Genomic DNA, 20,974 nt, shown 5'->3' with positions numbered 1-20,974 from the left:
GGGCTCTAGCAATACAACTGCGGCAATGGCACAAGGATAACTTCCGGGACATGGATAAGAGACTCATGAGGTTTGAGGAGGAGCTCACCAAGCTGGACAATTCAGTCAGTGATGGAGTTTATGATGGTACAACGGAGGCTAGAAGGAAGGCGCTTGTGAGCTTTTGTTCAAAATGGTATATTAGAAAGGAAATGCACTGGAAACAGATGTCTCGGTCTAAGCATGCTGCAAACATGGATAGGAATACCAGATACTTTCATAACATTGCTTCGGCCAGAAGACGGAATAACAGAATTGATGCTCTGATGTTACATGGAAGACTTGTGCGGAATCAGGCGAGAATAAAAGGTGCGATTAGAGGGTTCTACAAGGATTTATATCGACAGGAATATGTTCCGAGGATTGGAATCAGAGATGGGTTAGTAAAGTGTATCCATAGGGATGAGGCTGAAGCTTTAGAAGTGATGCCGACGGATGAGGAAATTAAGGAGGCTGTGTGGGACTGCGAATCTTCCAAGGCCCCAGGGAGTGATGGGTTTAACATGAACTTCATAAAGAAATGCTGGGATGACATTGGGCCGGAATTCACTGCTGCGGTAATGGGGTTCTTTCAAAGTGCGAAATTGCCAAAGGATGTCAATGTAACGTGGGTGACACTAGCTCCAAAGTTTGAAGGTGCAAAGGAGGTGAAGGATTTTAGGCCGATTAGTATGGTGGGGTGTGTGTACAAAGTGATTTCGAAAGTGTTGGTGCACAGGATGCGATCTGTGATGTCGGGACTGGTTGGAGAGACTCAGACTGCGTTTGTAAAGGGAAGGAAAATTCATGATGGTGCACTCATAGCCTGCGAGACGGTTCATTGGCTGAAGACTCGGAAAAAGTCAGCAGTCATTATCAAACTGGATTTTCAGAAGGCCTATGACAGAGTGAGATGGGATTTTGTTGACATTGTGCTACAGAAAATGGGCTTCGGCCAAAAATGGAGGAGCTAGGTGAAGGAGTGTGTTACTACGGCCACCATGGCAGTCTTGGTAAACGGGGCACCTTCCAAGCCATTCAAGATGGAGAGGGGACTAAGACAAGGGGACCCACTTTCTCCATTGCTATTTGTATTAGTTGTAGATGTGTTGCATAGGATGTTGGGGGAGGCTGTGAGGAATGGCCGCATTGCTCCACTGCTGGTAGGGGGAGATCTTATTGAACTGTCACACCTACAATTTGCAGATGACACTATTTTATTCTGCCCGCCGGAGACTGAAACAATTGTAAACTATAAGAGACTGTTACGGTGCTTTGAGTTGATGTCTGGGCTGAGCATTAACTTTGATAAATCGAATCTGATATCGGTGAACTGTGAGCAAGGATGGATTGATCAGGCATGTGGACTGCTGGGATGCCAACAAGCTTCTCTACCGGTTAGATACTTGGGAGTTTCTCTAGGTGCGAATCCGCGCTTGGTGAAGACTTGGAAACCAATCATTGATAAGGTGGAACAGAAGCTGAGTTTGTGGAAAGCCAAGGTTTTGAATAAATCAGGTAAGCTGGTCCTTATCAAATCGGTGCTGAATAGTCTCCCCATCTACTACCTTAGTCTATACAAGATGCCGAAGGCGGTAGCGGACAAGCTGATTGCTTTACAACGGAACTTTATGTGGTGCAGGGAGAACGGGAACTATGGTATACCTATGGTAAAGTGGGAGATAGTTCAGGCTCCAAAAAAGGTTGGGGGATTGGGGGTTGGTGATGCAGTGCTGAGAAACACAGCGCTTCTGTTTAAGTGGTGGTGGAGGTTTTCAAAGGAGGATTGTCCGCTGTGGAAGAAGATTGTGTGTTCGTGTAATAAGTTGAACCCGGATGTCATGTTAGCAACTCAGCCTTTACCAGTAAAGGGTGGCCCTTGGAAGGACATATGTCAGCTGAATATAAAAGAACCGCGGATTCGTGATAAAGTGGTAAGTGGACTGGCAATGGAAGTAGGCAATGGTATGCAGACTCGATTTTGGGAAGATAACTGGGTTCAAGGTGGTACTCTGAAAGGAAGTCATCCGAGACTCTACTCTATTTCCAGTCAGCAAGGACTTGTCATCGGGGAGTGTGGTTTTTGGGATGGGCTTGATTGGATTTGGAATTTTCAATGGAGGAGGGCACTGTTCCAATGGGAGCTGGAGCTTGTCAATCAACTGCATGAGAGGTTAAGGCCAGTGAGGTTGTCATCAGGTAGGGAGGACAATGTGGTGTGGAAGTTTGAAAATAAAGGTATTTTCTCTACTAGTTCTGTGATCCAGGCTATACAAGCGGAGACATTATCAGCTGAGATAACGAGTTATAACTTCACGAGTTCCATTTGGAAAGGTTTCGTCCCTCCGAGAATTGAGCTCTTTGGGTGGTTTGTGCTAGTGGGTAGAGTTAACACCAAGGAGCGGCTGACTAAACTAGGAGTCAACATTCTGGGGGATAGTATGTGTGTACTGTGTACCAAGGAATTAGAATCTGTTGAGCATTTATTCCTTAGGTGTGAGGTAACATGGCAGGTGTGGTGCAAGTGGCTGAGGTTACTAGGAAGGGAGTGGGTGATTCCTGGAACTGTTAAAGAAATGTTTGAGAGTTGGCATGGAATGCATAATAGACAACAGGGGAAGAAGATGTGGATGTCAGTGTTCTTTGCAGTGATTTGGAACATCTGGCTGGAACGGAATGCACGAATCTTCAAGAATGCAAGAGCAAGCCTGGAGGTTATACACACAAGGACGTTGATGAGCTACACGGAATGGAGTGGTGGTGATCCTGGGGGAGGATGAGAGTACTGGGGATAGTAGGGGTTGGTTTATTTGTTGGTAGCTGGTTATGTGTCTTCTTCTTTCTTTTATTTGCTCCACTTTAATGTGTTGAGCTTCCTTTGTTTCAAAAAAAAAAAAATCACACCTATCGAACCATTTAATTTGTGTTTTGAAAATTTAAAATTTTTTAATATTAAAATTGGACTGTCCAATATTACGTATTATTTATGTTTTTAAAATAAAAAATTACATTAAAATCAAATTTTTTAATTTTTATTTTTAAAAATAAAAAAATTTAAAGTACAAATCGAATATTTTGATTTATAGTTTATTTTTTTTCTTTAAACAAATTGAACATTTTGATTTGATTAATATCAATTTAAAAAAAATATTATATAAAAAAAAATACCCAAATTTTCAATGACAACGTATTACACGTATTTAATCGATATAAAAAAAATGAACCTGTTTCCTTGAGCCTGTCGTGACTTAATTTTGGGCTGTGATAGGAAATTTATATTATTTAATATATTATGAGATAAGAAAGGCGGTAGTTGAATTTGTTTTCACTTATTATTATTTGGTGCAACGTGCAAGAGAGATTTGAATTTCATAGACACGGAATGCACTTGTCCTTCTTGCCGTTATCCGTCACGCACTGCTTTCTCTGGAAGTGTCGAGCGTCTGACGTGTGTGGTCACGGGCCACGGTTCTGTCTTTTTCCCTTGTTTGTGCAAGAAAGCTGTCCCACTACAATTTTGGACAGCATCCACCTTTTCATATCAGTTTGGTACAACTTTTTCCCCTCTTCAATGTCTTTTATTTGGATTTTTATTCCTTTACATATATATATATATACGAACCATCAAATCTTGTTTTTTATTTTATTTTTATTTGTTCAAAATTTATTTAAGTTATTATCAACAGAGAAAAAGACAATAGGTTTTTGATATTTTTATTTATAAACATTATATTCTTAAGAATTTAAAAAGAGATCTACTACACATACAAGTCTTTTTGACATACAAGTTTATACAAGTTAATCCTAATTGAATAAAATTCACTTTTATAATGCAAGGAAGGAGAGGAAGAGTTTTGAATTATATATAACTTATCAATACACATACATAAAAAATTCTTAAACAATACAATATAAATGACTTGTATGGATTTGTATGTCTAAATGACTTGTATGTAGAGAATAATCCATTTAAAAATATATTTAAATTTAGACATACTAATTTTTAGATTTAATTTATTTTATTTTAAAAATTCTCCCATATATGTATCAGTATATCGGCTAAGCCAGAGCTATATTTAATTTTTTAGTTGAATTTGCCAACCACAAATTAATAAAAAGATTGATATGTATAGATTGTAAAAAAATTAAAAACTTAAATGTATTTTCAAATCGTTAGAGATTTAAATGTCTATGGGACAAAAAATTAATAATCTATTTATCCTATTTTTCTGTTATCATCGATTCTTTTTTAATAGAAATTTCACTAGCGCTCAAGTTTGTGATTCGTTTTAGTTCGTTTCTAATAAAAAATTTTGGAATAGATTTAGAAATAAAATAAAAAAATAATTATCTTTTTATACCTAATTTTTAATTTTAATTTTTAATTTTAATTTTTTAAATACGATTTTTTTTATTTAGGGCGAGTTCGCAACACTCCAAACTCTATATTTTTTTTATAGAGTTCGCTTAACTCCGGCCAACTTCAGTTCAATTTTTTCTAAAACCCACTAAATTCAAATTTTTAAGCAATTATAATGGTGTCCAAGAATACATAAGAGTATACAAAAATACACATTCAATTACCATGGCTTTTTCAATATTGCTGCCGGCAATGGCGACCATTATCATCGTCCGTTTCCACATACGTAGATACACGGGAATAAGCCATATTTAACAAGGATTTTTTTTTCATTATAAATAAAAAAAAAATATTATTTTTCCAATAAAAATATGACTTATGTACACTCTTATGTACTTTGAAAAAAATAATAATGGTTGCGATTGTCCGTTATGAAGTTTAAAAATTTGAGTTAGCCATTTATTTTTGGAATTTGAAGAACTCTATAAAAATTATAGAGTTCGCTGGGATACGACAAACTTGCTATAAAAAAAATATTTTTTGAGAAATTAAAGTTAAAAAATAAAATTTTAAAAAATACTAAATTTTTTTTATTTTATTTCAATGGAAAAACCAAAAAATCTCATATGTTCATACTTATATAGTAATATTTAAACAAAAGATACTAAAACTTAATACATATTCAGATTGATTTTAGAAATTTAAAACAAAAGCCGAAGATATCAATGCTAAATTCTTATTAACTAAAAATAAACTAATTCAACTCTAAAAAAATACTATTTGAAAAATTAAAGTTAAAAAATGGAGTTTTAAAAAATAATAAAATTTTTTATTTTATTTCAATAAAAAACCAAAAAATTTCATATGTTCATACGGATTCATTTTTATATAGTATTATTTAGACGAAAGATACTAAAAAATAATACATATTCAGATTGATTTTAGAAATTTAAAACAAAAACCGAAGATATCAATGCTAAATTCTTATTAACTAAAAATAAACTAATTCAACATGTTTATTATTTGGATATTTTATTTGTTCATTCGGTTTTGGAGTTTTACTTTAGTTTGGTTCGATTTTGAATACCTCTTATTACCAAGCAACAATAATGACTAATCTTTGGGCCGTAATTAGGTGAAATCCTTAAAAAAAAAAAGTAAACAATCAACTATAAAATACAATTTATTTTATTTTAGACTAAAGTATTATTTTTGTCTTCAATGTTTGGGGTAAATTTTATTTGTGTTCCTAATGTTTAAATCGTCCTATTTGTATCACTAAAGTTTGTAAAAGTGATTCAATGTTATCCTGCCGTCAATTACACATCATGAGCGTTTAAAAATCTCTTCTTAAAGTTAGAATACAAATGTCTGAGATAGAATCGATGATCTACTCCGAAAAATAGTTCATCAAATGTTGAAACTAATCCCTACAACATTTACATCATTTACTTTTCTAAGGACATAATTGAATTTAAACACAAATAGTGGATATAATATTAAAATCGAACACATTCAAGTGAGACCTAATTGAGAATGAATATATCCAAGTGAGAATAATTGAAAAATATAATCTGATTTGTTAGTATAATTGATAGTAGGATAACATTGGATCACTTTTATAAATGTTAAAAATACAAATAGAACAATTTAAACATTAGGGAAACAAACAAAACTCCAAACATTGGGGACAAAAACGATACTTTACTCTTTTATTTTATCAAATACGTTTTATGTACTGACGTGGCGGAAATTGGCGAGTCAAGAATTGTTATAAGATATGCATTGCAAGTATAGTTCTTAACCAACCAGAAATCCGCTTATCAATTTAGAAGGGTGTCACAAAAATTAAAATTAAAATACTGGGAGTATGAATCCCAGGTCGTCTCCCAACGAGTTGCAGAAAGGTGTGCTATTTTATTAATCAGATGTTTTCAAAATGGTTTGAATTGAATAACAGAAAATTAAATTACAGAATTTATGTAATTTAAATAAAAGCCTTGACTGGGAGTAGATTAGCTGGAAGCCCTATTCTTGTTGAAGTACTCTCAAGATTAATTGACAATTGAAGGTTGTCCTGTTTAGTTATCCCTTACTAGGTAAGAAAAAGTCAAACAAGTTGGAATGCTACTTCTATTCACAAGTTCCAACCCACTCAATTAAAAGGGATTGGTGTCAGTGACTAGAGGGCAATCCAACAATAAACCCAATTACAATTTTTCTTTTTGAGCATTCCGACTCAAGGGTTCCTTTCAATCAACTCTCCATCAAGTTGGGGAACTACTCGCTCATTGTGAATGTAGAATTCATAACATAGGAAAGGGAATTAAAGAAAGACATGATAAATAAAAATCAAAGAAATCAATTAAAAATAAAAGTAATTCTTGTATTAATAAATTCTAAAAATAATTCAATAGTAAAATTGAGTAAATTAAAGGACATGGAAGACTAAGAGCCAAGTAAAGAAAACGAACTAGAATGACGAAGTCTTGATGAGGTAATAACTCTTCTCAATATCCCAATGCAAAAAGCAATAGAAATAAAATCCTAAGAACTATGAATGTGTACAGAGAAAACCTAGAGGAGGAGTAAAACTAGATCTAAAAACTAAAAATTGTGTAGAATGAATGTTGTTCTCGCTCTCTGCATGTTCTCTGGCTCTAGTCTGCTTTTCTGGGCCGAAAACTGGGTCAAAACAGGGCCCAAAATCGCCCCCAGCGAATTCTGCAGATTATGCAGATCGCGCACGTAACGCGATCGCGTCATTCATGCGGCCGCGTCATTCGGCCTTTTGCCCTGCCACGCGAGCGCGTTGTCCACGCCTCCGCATCACTTGTGCTATTCCAATCCGCGCGGTCGCATGAACCATGCGGCCGCGTCACTGCGATTTCCTCTCTTTCGCGCGGTCGCGTGAGCCATGCGGCCGCGTCACTTCTCGCTGGTCACCTCCTCAATTTCTTGTGTTCCTTCCATTTTTGCAAGCTTCCTTTCCAATCTCCAACTCATTCATGCCCTATAAAGCCTGAAACACTTAACACACAGATCACGGCATCGAATGGAATAAAGGAGAATTAAAATACATAATTAAAAGTCTCTAGGAAGTAAGTTTTCAATCATGTAATAATTTTAGGAAGGAAATATAAATGCATACTAATCATATGAATAAGTGGGTAAAGATCATGATAAAACCACACAATTAAACACATTATAAACCATAAAATAGTGGTTTATCAACCTCCCAACACTTAAACATTAGCATGTCCTCATGCTTAGTTGAAGGAGATAAAATAAATGAGTAGGAACATGTAAAACTCATGCAATGCAATGTAACCTATATATGTGAATGCAACTATATGATTCTTGTCCACTTGATCAATAGTAAATAAGCTCTTCAAAACAATTACAAATCAGATTCCACTAATTCAATTCTTATACAGTAAGAACAGATAAAAATGCAAGAAGGTAGCTCATGAAAGCAGGGAATATAGAATTTTAAGCATTGAACCCTCACTGATGATGTATGTACGCTCTAATCTCTCTAGTGTATAGGGAAATCACTCTATCATTCTCTACTCCTAACCAATCAACAACATTTAATATACCAATGCAAACATCATGAGGTCTTTTCAAGGTTGTAATGGGGTCAAGGTAATGGTAAGGATACATATGTGGCTAAGTAAGCTTATAAACTGAATCTTTAATTAACCCAAGCTTTAACATAACCTATATATATTCTTTATAACTTTAGATAATTGAGCTAAACAATTAATGGCCTCAATCATATGCAAACATATAAATATAATAAACATTGGACATATAGGATGGAACAAAATATAGATTACAATCATAGAGAAGTAAACACACAAGAATAAAATAATTATGGTTAAATAATGTAACCATGCATAAAGGCTCAAATCTCACAGGTTGTGTGTTCTTTTAGCTCAAAAATCATGTTCCAAATACAACTTCAAGCAAATTTAACATAAGAGTTTTAATTAAAGTTAGTGAAATTTTGTTCCGAAAATAGGGTCTTAGAGGAAAACTTATTGTCTTTTCAATCAAGTAGAACATGCATGCAACTAACCTATTACTATGCAATTTATCCTATTCTACAAAAGAAAAACTAACTAAATATCCTAATTTATTGGTGTTTAGGGAAGAGAAATTACCTTCGGAAGTCAGATACTGACTGACCTCCCCACACTTAAGGCTTTGCACCGTCCTCGGTGCCATTTGTCAGAAATAAAGGTGGGCTGGTAGCAGTATCTCCACAGTCGGGACCATCATGGCTTCCTGTGCTGGTAAAGGAAGTAGAGTCCGAGGTGTCTGAGTCCTTGAATTTTCACATAATCAGCTCCTTGAGGTATGTGAATCGGCGCTTTTTACGGCTCTCTCTCATCTTAGCTTTGTATTCCTGCCGATCTAACCTTTCGAGTATCTGATGGAGCAATTGGTCTGTTGTAGGTGCTTGTGGTGTTGAAGAAGGAATATCTTCAACCGGTTCAGTAGGATGGCTTGTGGCGGCTGGTGGAGGTTTGATGTATTTCCCGTTAGGGACATACTGATCATCCCGTGGGAGCATGGCTTTGGCGTCCCAGTCAAATTGGTACATCTGGCGCTTGAGTGCGGCTTCTTGAAAGGCGTCCAATCCTTCTGGAACAGGGGGAAGACCTAGAGCTTTTTGAATGGCCTCTTCTGTAATGGGACTTGCTTCTGACGGACAAAGATAGACTGCAGGGTTGGCAGGTGGAAGTTGGAGTAGAACTCGACTACCCAAGAAAGATTGACCTGCCTCTGCTGTCTCTGTAGGAAACCCCATTGTCTTTGTGCAATTTGCGGCTCAACAAAGGTAGCAATATAGTTTGGGAGGAGAAGAAGGTATTCGTTGTTGTAACTCCTTTCTGCCAGGATGGGGAACATCTGCTCACAGTAGCGATTGGGAAATCGCGCAGTGTCCTTTGCTGGGAAGGCTTTTTCTTTATCATCAACCTTTATAATCCTCTTAATTCTTTTTGTTGAGGGTTTAACCGCAGTTGAAGAGGGCTCTGCCACTAATGCTCTTTTTGTTCCTCTTCTTGCTGGTGGTTTGGGAGTAGCTTTCTCTTTTCCTTTCTTGGTGGCCATCCTGAAAAGGGAAAAAAAGAAAGTAACGTAAATTCAAAGAGATAGAGCAAGGAAGAGGGTTGTATAAGTGATAAGCAATGCACGGTAAAGAGGATGTTGTTAACACATGGTCATGACTACATGCGAAAAGTTCATCAATGGAAATATAGCAAGTGCATTGGAGGATAATTAAATGCAAGGGGTTTATTGGCATGCAGGCAAAGGCATGAGTAGCATAGATCAAGCATTTAATTAGTTGAATGTGTTATCACTCTTAACAAACTAGCCATCACGTTTGTATTGACAATTAAATTTAATTAATATAATAGTAAAGAGAATTTGTGAAAAGCAAGCATTGAGTAGTAGAATAGAATAATGTAGAAAAATGCATGATGCCATATGGGCTTTTTCACAAACACATAGCATGCATGGTAAATAAGGTATAGAAAGTATTAAAGTGAACATGCAAGCAACCCTTTAAAAAGGTAATATATAATTGCCAAACAATTTTACAACAATCCACAAGCATCTAATGAGAAATAATGACTCAAATAAATTTTCAACACCAAGTAAAAAGGAAAAAGAAAGAAAAAGAAAATATGGATAATGAAAGTAAAAAGAAAAGAAAAGAAGATAACATATAAAAATAAGAAGAATAATAGAAAAGTAAGGGGGGAAGAAGAAAAGAAAACCTTGTTAATGGGGGTGAGAGAGAGAGAGAGAGTAGAAAGTGAGAAAGAAGGAAGAAGGAAAAAGGAAGAAATAAGGAGGGAAAAGAGAAAATAGGATTTGGGGAAAAGAAAGATAAGATAATTGGCAAACCAGGGAAGCTGTGCGGCGCAAGCGACGCGGTTGCGTGGGGCACGCGGTCGCGCGACTTGCACTTATACTAATTGACGCGGTCGCGTCGGTCATGCGGTCGCGTGACCCATTTTATGCTACTGGCGCGAGGACAGTCTCGCACTTGCACAACTCTCTGTTCAAACTCTTATTACGCCAAATGTTGGGTGACGCGATCGCGTGGGGCATGCGATCGCGTGAGTGGCCATTAGAAGGATATGACACGGACGCGTGAGCCATGCGTCCGCGTGGGAAGAATTGTGCGTTCAGCGCCAATCCAGCACCACTCTAGCACAACTTTCGGTCGTGCACCCTTTTCACGTCGAATTCCAGGGCACGCAGCTGCGTGAGTGACGCGGTCGCGTGGGAGGCCAATGTTCCCACCCGATGCGAACACGTCGACACGGTCGTGTGGGGCGATTTGTGCCACGGGCACACCTCCAACCACGCTCTTGCGTGACTCTCTGTTCGTTTTATTATTTTCTCCAATCACCTACGACGCGGACGCGTCGCGTGAAATTTTTTTTTTAAAAAATAAAAGTATGTAAATGCAGATGCACGAAATGTACTAATAAAGAGAAGAGTTATTGAATAGGAAAACTAAGAATAAAGAAAAGAACGATCATACCATGGTGGGTTGTCTCCCACCTAGCACTTTGCTTTAACGTCCGTAAGTTGGACGCTCCACTAGCTCAGTCTTCGGCTATGTGGGGATCTTCCAAGAGGAAGATCTCGAGCTCCTTGTTTTTCTTCATCCTCTCTCCATGGTACAGCTTTAAACGTTGTCCATTAACTTTGATAAGTTCAGAGCATGAAGGATGACTTAGGTGAAAAACTCCGTACGGTTCGGCCTTCTCGACTCTGTATGGACCTTCCCATCTTGATCTTAACTTGCCTGGCATGAGCCTCAGTCGAGTTTTGTAAAGGAGGACTAAATCCCCAAGTTGGAACTCTTTTCTCTTGATGTGCTGATCATGTACAGCCTTCATCTTCTCCTTGTATAGTCTTGAGTTCTCATAAGCTTCTAGGCGAAGGCTTTCCAGTTCTTGCAGTTGCAACTTCCTTTCAGCTCCGGCTTTCTCAATTCCCATGTTGCACTCTTTTACTGTCCAAAAGGCTTTGTGCTCTACTTCAACAGGGAGATGACAAGCTTTTTCATAAACTAAGCGGAAAAGACTCATCCCAATGGGTGTTTTGTATGCTGTTCTGTATGCCTAGAGTGCATCTTGTAGCCTGGTGCTCCAGTCTCTTCTATGAGGTTTGACTATCTTCTGTAAGATACGCTTTATATCTCTGTTTGACACCTCGGCTTGTCTATTAGTCTAAGGATGGTAGGCTGTTGCAACCTTATGAATTATCCCATGCTTCTTCATTAATCCTGTTAGTCTCCTGTTACAAAAATGGGTGCCTTGATCGCTCACGATTGCTCGTGGTGATCCAAAGCGACAAATAATGTGGTTTCTCACAAAGGAAACAACAGTGTTAGCATCATCAGTGCGGGTAGGAATTGCTTCCACCCATTTGGAAATATAATCCACAGCTAACAATATATAAAAATAACCATATTTGGAAATGGACCCATGAAGTCAATGCCCCAAACATAAAAAATTTCACAGAAAAGCATAATTTGTTGAGGCATCTCATCCCTCTTGGATATATTACCAAATTTTTGGCATGGGAAACAAGATCTACAAAATTCAGCAGTGTCTCTAAAAAGAGTAGGCCACCAGAATCCACAGTCTAAGATTTTTCTAGCTGTTCTTTGAGGGCCAAAATGTCCTCCACTCTCAGATGAGTGATAGGCCTCTAAGATGGACTGGAATTTTGATTGAGGCATACACCATCTAATTATCTGGTCAGCGCCACATCTCCATAAATATGGGTCATCCCATATATAATATATAGACTCGCTTTTCAGCTTGTCTCTTTGATGCTTAGAAAAGTTTGGAAGAAAGGTGCGGCTAACTAGATAATTAGCTACAGGTGCATACCAAGGGACTACCTCAGATACTGCTTGCAGGTTATCAAATGGGAAATTATTAGCTATAGGAGTGGGGTCATCTGTAATGTGCTCAAGGCGACTCAAGTGGTCTGCCACTAAATTCTAGTTACCACTCCTATCCTTAATTTCCAAATTAAATTCTTGTAATAGTAGTTTCCAACGTATAAGCCTTGGTTTGGAATCCTTTTTAGCTAATAGATACTTTAGAGTTGCGTGGTCTGAGTACACTACTACCTTCGTACCAAGTAAATAGGCTCGGAATTTATCCAGAGCAAAAACAATAGCAAGAAGATCTTTCTCAATAGTAGTGTAATTGGACTGAGCGGCATCTAAAGTTTTAGACACATAAGCAATAACAAAGGGGTCCTTACCTTCACGCTGAGCCAGTGCTGCTCCTACTGCATGGTTGGAGGCGTCGCACATTATTCCAAATGGCTGGCTCCGGTCTGGTCCTCTCACAATTGGAGCTTGAGTCAGGGCGGTCTTCAGCTTATCAAACACTTGTTTGCAATCCTCACTGAACTCGAACTCAATATCCTTCTGCAGTAGTCTGGATAAGGGAAGTGCTACCTTACTGAAGTCCTTAATGAATCTCCTGTAAAAAACTGCATGGCCAAGGAACGAACAGACTTCCCTCACAGAAGAGGGGTAAGATAAACTAGAAATAACATCCACCTTTGCTGGATCTATAGAAATGCCAGTATTAGACACAACATGTCCTAGTACAATATCTTGTTTTACCATAAAGTGATATTTTTCAAAATTTAATACAAGGTTTGTATTGACACATCTATCTAATACTCTAGATAATCCATCTAAGCAAAGGCTAAAGGAATCGCCATATACACTAAAATCATCCATAAAAACTTCCATACAGTCCTCAATAAGATCAGAGAAAAGACTCATCATGCACCTTTGGAAAGTAGCTGGTGCATTGCACAAGCCAAAGGGCATTCTCTTGTAAGCATAAGTCCCAAAAGGACATGTAAAAGTGGTCTTTTCCTGATCCTCAGGAGTTATATGAATCTAGAAATAACCTGTGCAACCATCTAAAAAACAAAAATGTGATTTACCTGACAGACGATCCAGCATTTGATCAATGAATGGAAGAGGATAGTGATCCTTACGAGTGGCCTGGTTGAGGCGTCTGTAGTCAATGCAGACCCTCCAGGCGTTTTGAACTCTGGTTGCCATGAGATCTCCATGCTCATTCTTTACTGTAGTGACTCCAGACTTCTTGGGCACCACTTGTACTGGGCTTACCCATTCACTGTCTGAAATGGGGTAGATGATATCTGCCTCCAGTAGTCTGGTCACTTCCTTCTTGACAACGTCTAAGATAGTGGGGTTCGTCTTGCTCCCTCTTCTAAAAATATGCTATGCTCACAGACTTGAGGGTTGATGCCTACTATGTCTGCCAAACTCTAACCAATTGCCTTCTTGTGCCTCCTCAGCATACTAAGTAACTGCTCTTCCTGTTGAGAAGTGAGTTCCCTTGCAATGATAACTGGAAACTTCTGCTCGTCTTCAAGGTAAGCATATTTGAGGTGTGGAGGAAGGGGTTTTAATTCTAACTTCTGATCATGGTCAGGCTTTGGGTTGTCTGGAGCTGGTAACAATGGTAAAGCACTGTCATTGTCCTCTGAGAATGTCCCCACACTTGGACCTTGTCCTATGTACTTCTCTTCAAATTCCTCCTGGTGAACTTCAGCCACAGTTTCATTTATGATGTCACACTGGAGGATAGAATGATCCTCCGGCGGATGCTTCATAACTCTATTCAGATTGAAGATTACTACTCGGCCATCTATTTCAAAAGAGTATGTTCCTGAAAAAACATCTAATTTGAACTTCGAGGTCTTCAGGAATGGTCTTCCGAGTAGGATTGATGATGGCTTCTCTGAGTCATTTTGGGGCATCTCCAGGATATAAAAATCAATGGAAAATATGAGCCCCTTAATGCCCACTAATACATCTTCAACAACTCCAGCCACTGTAATAATGCTTTTATCTGCTAACACAAAATGAGCTGCCGACCTTTTTAAGGGAGGGAGCCTCAAAATACCATATATAGACAAAGGCATTATACTCACACATGCTCCTAAATCACACATGCAGTCAGAAAATACTACACCACTGGTGCGTGAAATTCTGATCATCAACAATGGCACCTAAGGACTTGGAGCTCTCAAACGTGAATCACACTTTGTCACAATTCCGCACAACTAACCAGCAAGTGCACTGGGTCGTCCAAGTAATAAACCTTACGTGAGTAAGGGTCAATCCCACGGAGATTGTCGGCTTGAAGCAAGCTATGGTCATCTTGTAAATCTCAGTCAGGCGGATTCAAATGGTTATGGAGTTTAAGGTGATGAAAATAAACATAAAATAAAGATAGAGATACTTATGTAATTCATTGGTGGATTTCAGATAAGCGTATGAAGATGCTTTGTTCCCCTTGAACCTCTGCTTTCCTATTGTCTTCTTCCAATTATTCATACTCCTTTCCATGGCAAGCTTTATGTTGGGCATCACCATTGTCAATGGCTATATCCCGTCCTCTCAGTGAAAATGGTCCTGATGCTCTGTCACAACATCGGCTAATCAGCTGTCGGTTCTCAATCATGTCGGAATAGGATCCATTGATCCTTTTGCGTCTGTCACACGCCCCACAATCGCGAGTTTGAAGCTCGTCACAGTCATCCCTTCCCAGATCCTACTCGGAATACCACAGACAAGGTTTAGACTTTTCGGATCTCAGGAATGGCCGCCATTAATTCTAGCCTATACCACGAAGGTTCCAATCTTAGATTAGAAACCCAAGAGATACGCATTCAAGCCATTGCTAGTAGAACAGAGGTGGTTGTCAGGCACATGTTCATAGGTGAGAATGATAATGAGTGTCACAGATCATCACATTCATCAAGTTGAAGAACAAATGAATATCTTGGAGAAGAAATAGACTTGAGTTGAATAGAAAAACAATAATACTTTGTATTAATTCATGAAGAACAGCAGAGCTCCACACCTTAATCTATGGTGTGTAGAAACTCCACTGTTGAAAATACATAAGAACAAATAGTGTAAGCATGGCCGAATGGCCAGCCTCAAAGGTCTAAGGAAAAACGTCCCAAGATTTGTCAAAAGTATGAAAATACAATAGCAAAAGGTCATATTTATAGAGAACTAGTAGCCTAGAGTTACAGAAATGAGTAATTAATGGAGAAATCTTCTTCCGGGCCCACTTGGTGTGTGCTTGGGATGAGCATTGAAGCTTCCATGTGTAGAGACTTTTCTTGGAGTTAAACGCCAGCTTTTGTGCCAGTTTGGGCGTTTAACTCCAGCTTTTGTGCCAGTTTTGGAGTTAAACGCCAGAATTCTTGGGCTGACTTGGAACGCCTATTTAGGCCATTAAATCTTGGGTAAAGTATGGACTATTATATATTGCTGAAAAGCCCAGGATGTCTACTTTCCAACGCAATTAAGAACGCTCCAATTGGGCTTCTGTAGCTCCAGAAAATCCACTTTGAGTGCAGGGAGGTCAGAATCCAACAGCATCTACAGTCCTTTTTCAACTTCTGAATCAGATTTTTTGCTCAGGTCCCTCAATTTCAGCCAGAAAATACTTGAAATCACAGAAAAATACACAAACTCATAGTAAAGTCCAGAAATATGATTTTTAAATAAAAACTAATAAAAATATAATAAAAACTAATTAAAATATACTAAAAACATACTAAAAACAATGCCAAAAAGCGTATAAGTTATCCGCTCATCACAACACCAAACTTAAATTGTTCCTTGTCCCCAAGCAACTGAAAATCAAATAGGATAAAAAGAAGAGAATATACAATGAATTCCAAAAACATCTATGAAGATCGGTATTAATTAGATGAGCGGGGCTTTTAGCTTTTTGCCTCTGAACAGTTTTGGCATCTCACTTTATCGTTTGAAGTTCAGAATGATTGGAATCTATAGGAACTCAGAATCCAGATAGTGTTATTGATTCTCCTAGTTAAGTATGTTGATTCTTGAACACAACTACTTTATGAGTCTTGGTCGTGGCCCTAAGCACTTTGTTTTCCAGTATTACCACCGGATACATAAATGCCACAGACACATAACTGGGTGAACCTTTTCAGATTGTGACTCAGCTTTGCTAAAGTCCCCAATTAGAGGTGTCTAGGGTTCTTAAGCATACTCTTCTTTTTGCTTTGGACCTCGACTTTAACCGCTCAGTCTCAAGTTTTCACTTGACACCTTCACACCACAAGCACATGGTTAGGGACAGCTTGGTTTAGCCGCTTAGGCCAGGATTTTATTCCTGTGGGCCCTCCTATTCACTGATGCTCAAAGCCTTGGATCCTTTTTATCACCCTTGCCTTTTGGTTTAAAGTGGTATTGGCCTTTTCTGCTTGCTTTTCTTCTTTTTCTTTCTCTATCTTTTTTTTTGCAAGCTTTTCACTGCTTTTTCTTGCTTCAAGAATCAATTTTATGATTTTTCAGATCATCAGATAACATTTCTCCTTTTCCTTTCATTCTTTCAACAGCCAACAATTTTAATATTCATAAATAATCAAATTCAAAAATATGCACTGTTCAAGCATTCATTCAGAAAAACAATAGTATTGCCACCACATCAAGATAATTAAACTGTTTTAAAATTTGAAATTCATGCACTTCTTTTTCTTTTTCAATTAAAAACATTTTTCATTTAAGAAAGGTAATGGATTCATTTTCATAGCTTTAAGTCATAGACACTAATGATCATGTAATAAAGACACAAACATAGATAAACATAAAGCATAATTTTCGAAAAACACGAAAATAAAGAACAAGGAAGTTAAAGAACGGGTCCACCTTAGTGATGGCGGCTTGTTCTTCCTCTTGAAGATCTTATGGAGTGCTTGAGCTCCTCAATGTCTCTTCCTTGCCTTTGTTGCTCCTCTCTCATGGTTCTTTGATCTTCTCTAATTTCATGGAGGAGGATGGAATGCTCTTGGTGCTCCACCCTTAGTTGTCCCATGTTGGAACTTAATTCTCCTAGGGAGGTGTTGATTTGCTCCCAATAGTTTTGTGGAGGAAGATGCATCCCTTGAGGTATCTCAGGAATTTCATGATGAGGAATTTCATCATGCTCTTGATGAGGTTCTCTTGTTTTTTCCATCCTTTTCCTAGTGATGGGTTTGTCCTCATCAATGAGAATGTCTCCCTCTATGTCAATTCCAACCGAATTGCAAAGGTGACAAATGAGATGAGGGAAGGCTAACCTTGCCAAAGGAGAGGACTTGTCCGCTACCTTGTAGAGTTCTTGGGATATAACCTCATGAACTTCCACTTCCTCTCCAATCATGATGCTTTGTATCATGATAGCCCGGTCTATAGTAGCTTCGGATCTCATGTCGGATCTCCGGATATTCGCCCTTTTTGAGCTTAAAAGGGACCTCGGGGATCACCTTCTTCTTGGCCACAACTTCATAGAAGTGGTCTTGGTGCACCCTTGAGAGGAATCTCTCCATCTCCCATGACTTGGAGGTGGAAGCTTTTGCCTTCCCTTTCCTCTTTCTAGAGGTTTCTCCGGCCTTTGGTGCCATAAATGGTTATGAAAAAACAAAAAGCTTTAGCTTTTACCACACCAAACTTAGAAGGTTGCTCGTCCTCGAGCAAAATAAGAAAGAAGAGAGTAGAAGAAGAAGAAATAGAGGAGATGGAGGGGGCTTTGTGTTTCGGCCAAGGGGGAGAAGTGGTGTTTAGGTTGTGTGAAAATGAAGGAGTGAAGATGGGTTTATATAGGGGTGAGAGGGGTGTGTATGTTCTGCCATAGAGGGTGGGTTTGGGAGGGAAAGTGGGTTGAATTTGAATGGTGAGGTAGGTGGGGTTTTATGAAGGATGGATGTGAGTGGTGAAGAGAATGGTGGGATTTGATAGGTGAGGGGTGTTTGGAGAAGAGGTAATGAGGTGATTGGTGAATAGGTGAAGAAGAGAGAGAGTGGTGGGGTAAGTGGGGATCCTGTGGGGTCCACAGATCCTGAGGTGTCAAGGATATCTCATCCCTGCACCAAGTGGCGTGCAAAATGCCCCTTTCTGCCAATCCTGGCGTTAAACGCCAGGCTGCTGCCCATTTCTGGCATTTAACGCCAGCTTCTTGCCCATTCCTGGCGTTAAACGCCAGTCTGGTGCCCATTTCTGGCGTTAAACGCACAGAATGGTGCCAGACTGGGCGTTTAACGTCCATTCTGCTACCTTTACTGGCGTTTAAACGCCAGTAACTGTCTCCTCCAGGGTGTTCTATTTTTCATTCTATTTTTCCTTCTGTTTTTGCTTTTTCAATTATTTTTGTGACTTCACATGATCATCAACCTACAGAAAATATAAAATAACAAAAGAAAATAGAAATTTAACATAGATAAGTAAAAATTGGGTTGCCTCCTAACAAGCGCTTCTTTAATGTCAATAGCTTGACAGTGGCTCTCATGGAGCCTCATAAATGTTCAGAGCAATATTGGAACCCCCCAACACCAAACTTAGAGTTTGAATGTGGGGGTTTAACACCAAACTTAGAGTTTGGTTGTGGCCTCCCAACACCAAACTTAGAGTTTGACTGTGGGGGCTCTGTTTGACTCTGTATTGAGAGAAGCTCTTCATGCTTCCTCTCCATGGTTACAGAGGGATATCCTTGAGCTTTAAACACAAGGGAGTCTTCATTCACTTGAATGATCAATTCTCCTCTGTCAACATCAATCACAGCATTTGCTGTGGCTAGGAAGGGTCTGCCAAGGATGATGGATTCATCCATACACTTCCCAGTTTCTAGGATTATGAAATCAGCAGGGATGTAATGGTCTTCAACCTTTACCAAGACATCCTCTACAAGTCCATAAGCCTGTTTCTTTGAATTGTCTGCCATCTCTAGTGAGATTCTTATAGCTTGTACCTTAATGATCCCTAGCTTCTCCATTACAGAGAGATGCATAAGGTTTATGCTTGACCCTAGGTCACACAGAGCCTTCTCAAAGGTCATGGTGCCTATGGTATAAGGGATTGAGAACTTTCCAGGGTCCTGTCTCTTTTGAGGTAATCTCTGCCTAGTCAAGTCATCCAGCTCTTTGATGAGCAATGGAGGTTCATTCTCCTAAGTCTCATTACCAAATAACTTGGCATTTAGCTTCATGATTGCTCCCAGGTACTTAGCAACTTGCTCTTCAGTGACATCTTCATCCTCTTCAGAGGAAGAATACTCATCAGAGCTTATGAAAGGCAGAAGTAAATTCAATGGAATCTCTATGGTCTCAGAATGAGCCTCAGATTCCCATGGTTCTGCATTAGGGAACTCCATGGAGGTCAGTGGGCGTCCATTGAGGTTTTCCTTAGTGGGAATCACTGCCTCTTCCTCCTCTCCATGTTCGGCCATGTGAGATGTGGTTATGGCCTTGCACTCTCTTTTTGGATTCTCTTTTGTATTGCTAGGGAGAGTGCTAGGAGGGAGTTTAGTAATTTTCTTACTCAGCTGACCCAATTGTGCCTCCAAATTTCTAATGGAGGACCTTGTTTCAGTCATGAAACTTTGAGTGGTTTTGATTAGATCAGAGACAATGGTTGCTAAGTCAGAGGGGCTCTGCTTAGAATTCTCTGTCTGTTGCTGAGAAGATGATGGAAAAGGCTTGCTATTGCTAAACCTGTTTCTTCCACCATTATTGTTGTTGACACTTTGTTGAGGTCTCTGTTGATCCTTCCATGAGAGATTTGGATGATTTCTCCATGAAAGATTATAGGTGTTTCCGTAGGGTTCTCCCATGTAATTCACCTCTTCCATTGCTGGGTTCTCAGGATCATAAGCTTCTTCTTCAGAGGAAGCTTCCTTAGTACTGCCTGGTGCAGCTTGTATTCCAGACAGACTCTGAGAAATCATATTGACTTGTTGGGTTAATATTTTATTCTGAGCCAATATGGCATTCAGAGTATCAATTTCAAGAACTCCTTTCTTCTGATTTGTCCCATTATTCACAGGATTCCTTTCAGAAGTGTACATAAATTGGTTATTTACAACCATTTCAATGAGTTCTTGAGCTTCTGCAGGCGTCTTCTTCAGATGAAGAGATCCTCCAGCAGAGCTATCCAATGACATCTTGGATAGTTCAGACAAACCATCATAGAAGATTCCTATGATGCTCCATTCTGAAAGCATGTCAGAAGGGCACCTTCTGATCAATTGTTTGTATCTCTCCCAAGCTTCATAGAGGGATTCTCCTTCCTTTTGTCTGAAGGTTTGGACTTCCACTCTAAGCTTGCTCAATTTTTGAGGTGGAAAGAACTTTGCCAAGAAGGCATTGACTAGCTTTTCCCAAGAGTTTAGGCTTTCTTTAGGTTGTGAATCCAACCATGTCCTAGCTCTGTCTCTTACAGCAAAAGGAAAGAGCATAAGTCTGTAGACTTCAGGGTCAACCTCATTGGTCTTGACAGTGTCACAGATTTGCAAGAACTCAGCTAAGAACTGATGAGGATCTTCCAATGGAAGTCCATGAAACTTGCAATTCTGTTGCATTAGAGAAACTAATTGAGGCTTAAGCTCAAAGTTGTTTGCTCCAATGGCAGGGATAGAGATGCTTCTCCCATAAAAATCAGGAGTAGGTGCAGTAAAGTCACCAAGCACC

General features: G+C 38.9%; 1 non-coding gene across 1 annotated transcript; it reads left to right on the top strand.

Moving 5' to 3' along the window:
* Nucleotides 1-20,502: 20,502 nt before the first annotated feature.
* Nucleotides 20,503-20,610, top strand: LOC112788215 (small nucleolar RNA R71). Its single transcript, XR_003195589.1, has one exon. It is a non-coding gene; the product is annotated as a small nucleolar RNA R71 (small nucleolar RNA).
* Nucleotides 20,611-20,974: the final 364 nt, after the last annotated feature.

This window comes from Arachis hypogaea, chromosome 20 (genome assembly GCF_003086295.3).
Source record: "Arachis hypogaea cultivar Tifrunner chromosome 20, arahy.Tifrunner.gnm2.J5K5, whole genome shotgun sequence".
In the NCBI taxonomy this organism is placed as follows: domain Eukaryota; kingdom Viridiplantae; phylum Streptophyta; class Magnoliopsida; order Fabales; family Fabaceae; genus Arachis; species Arachis hypogaea.
Note: the sequence above shows the minus strand (reverse complement) of the source record. Positions and strands in the feature narration are given on the sequence as shown.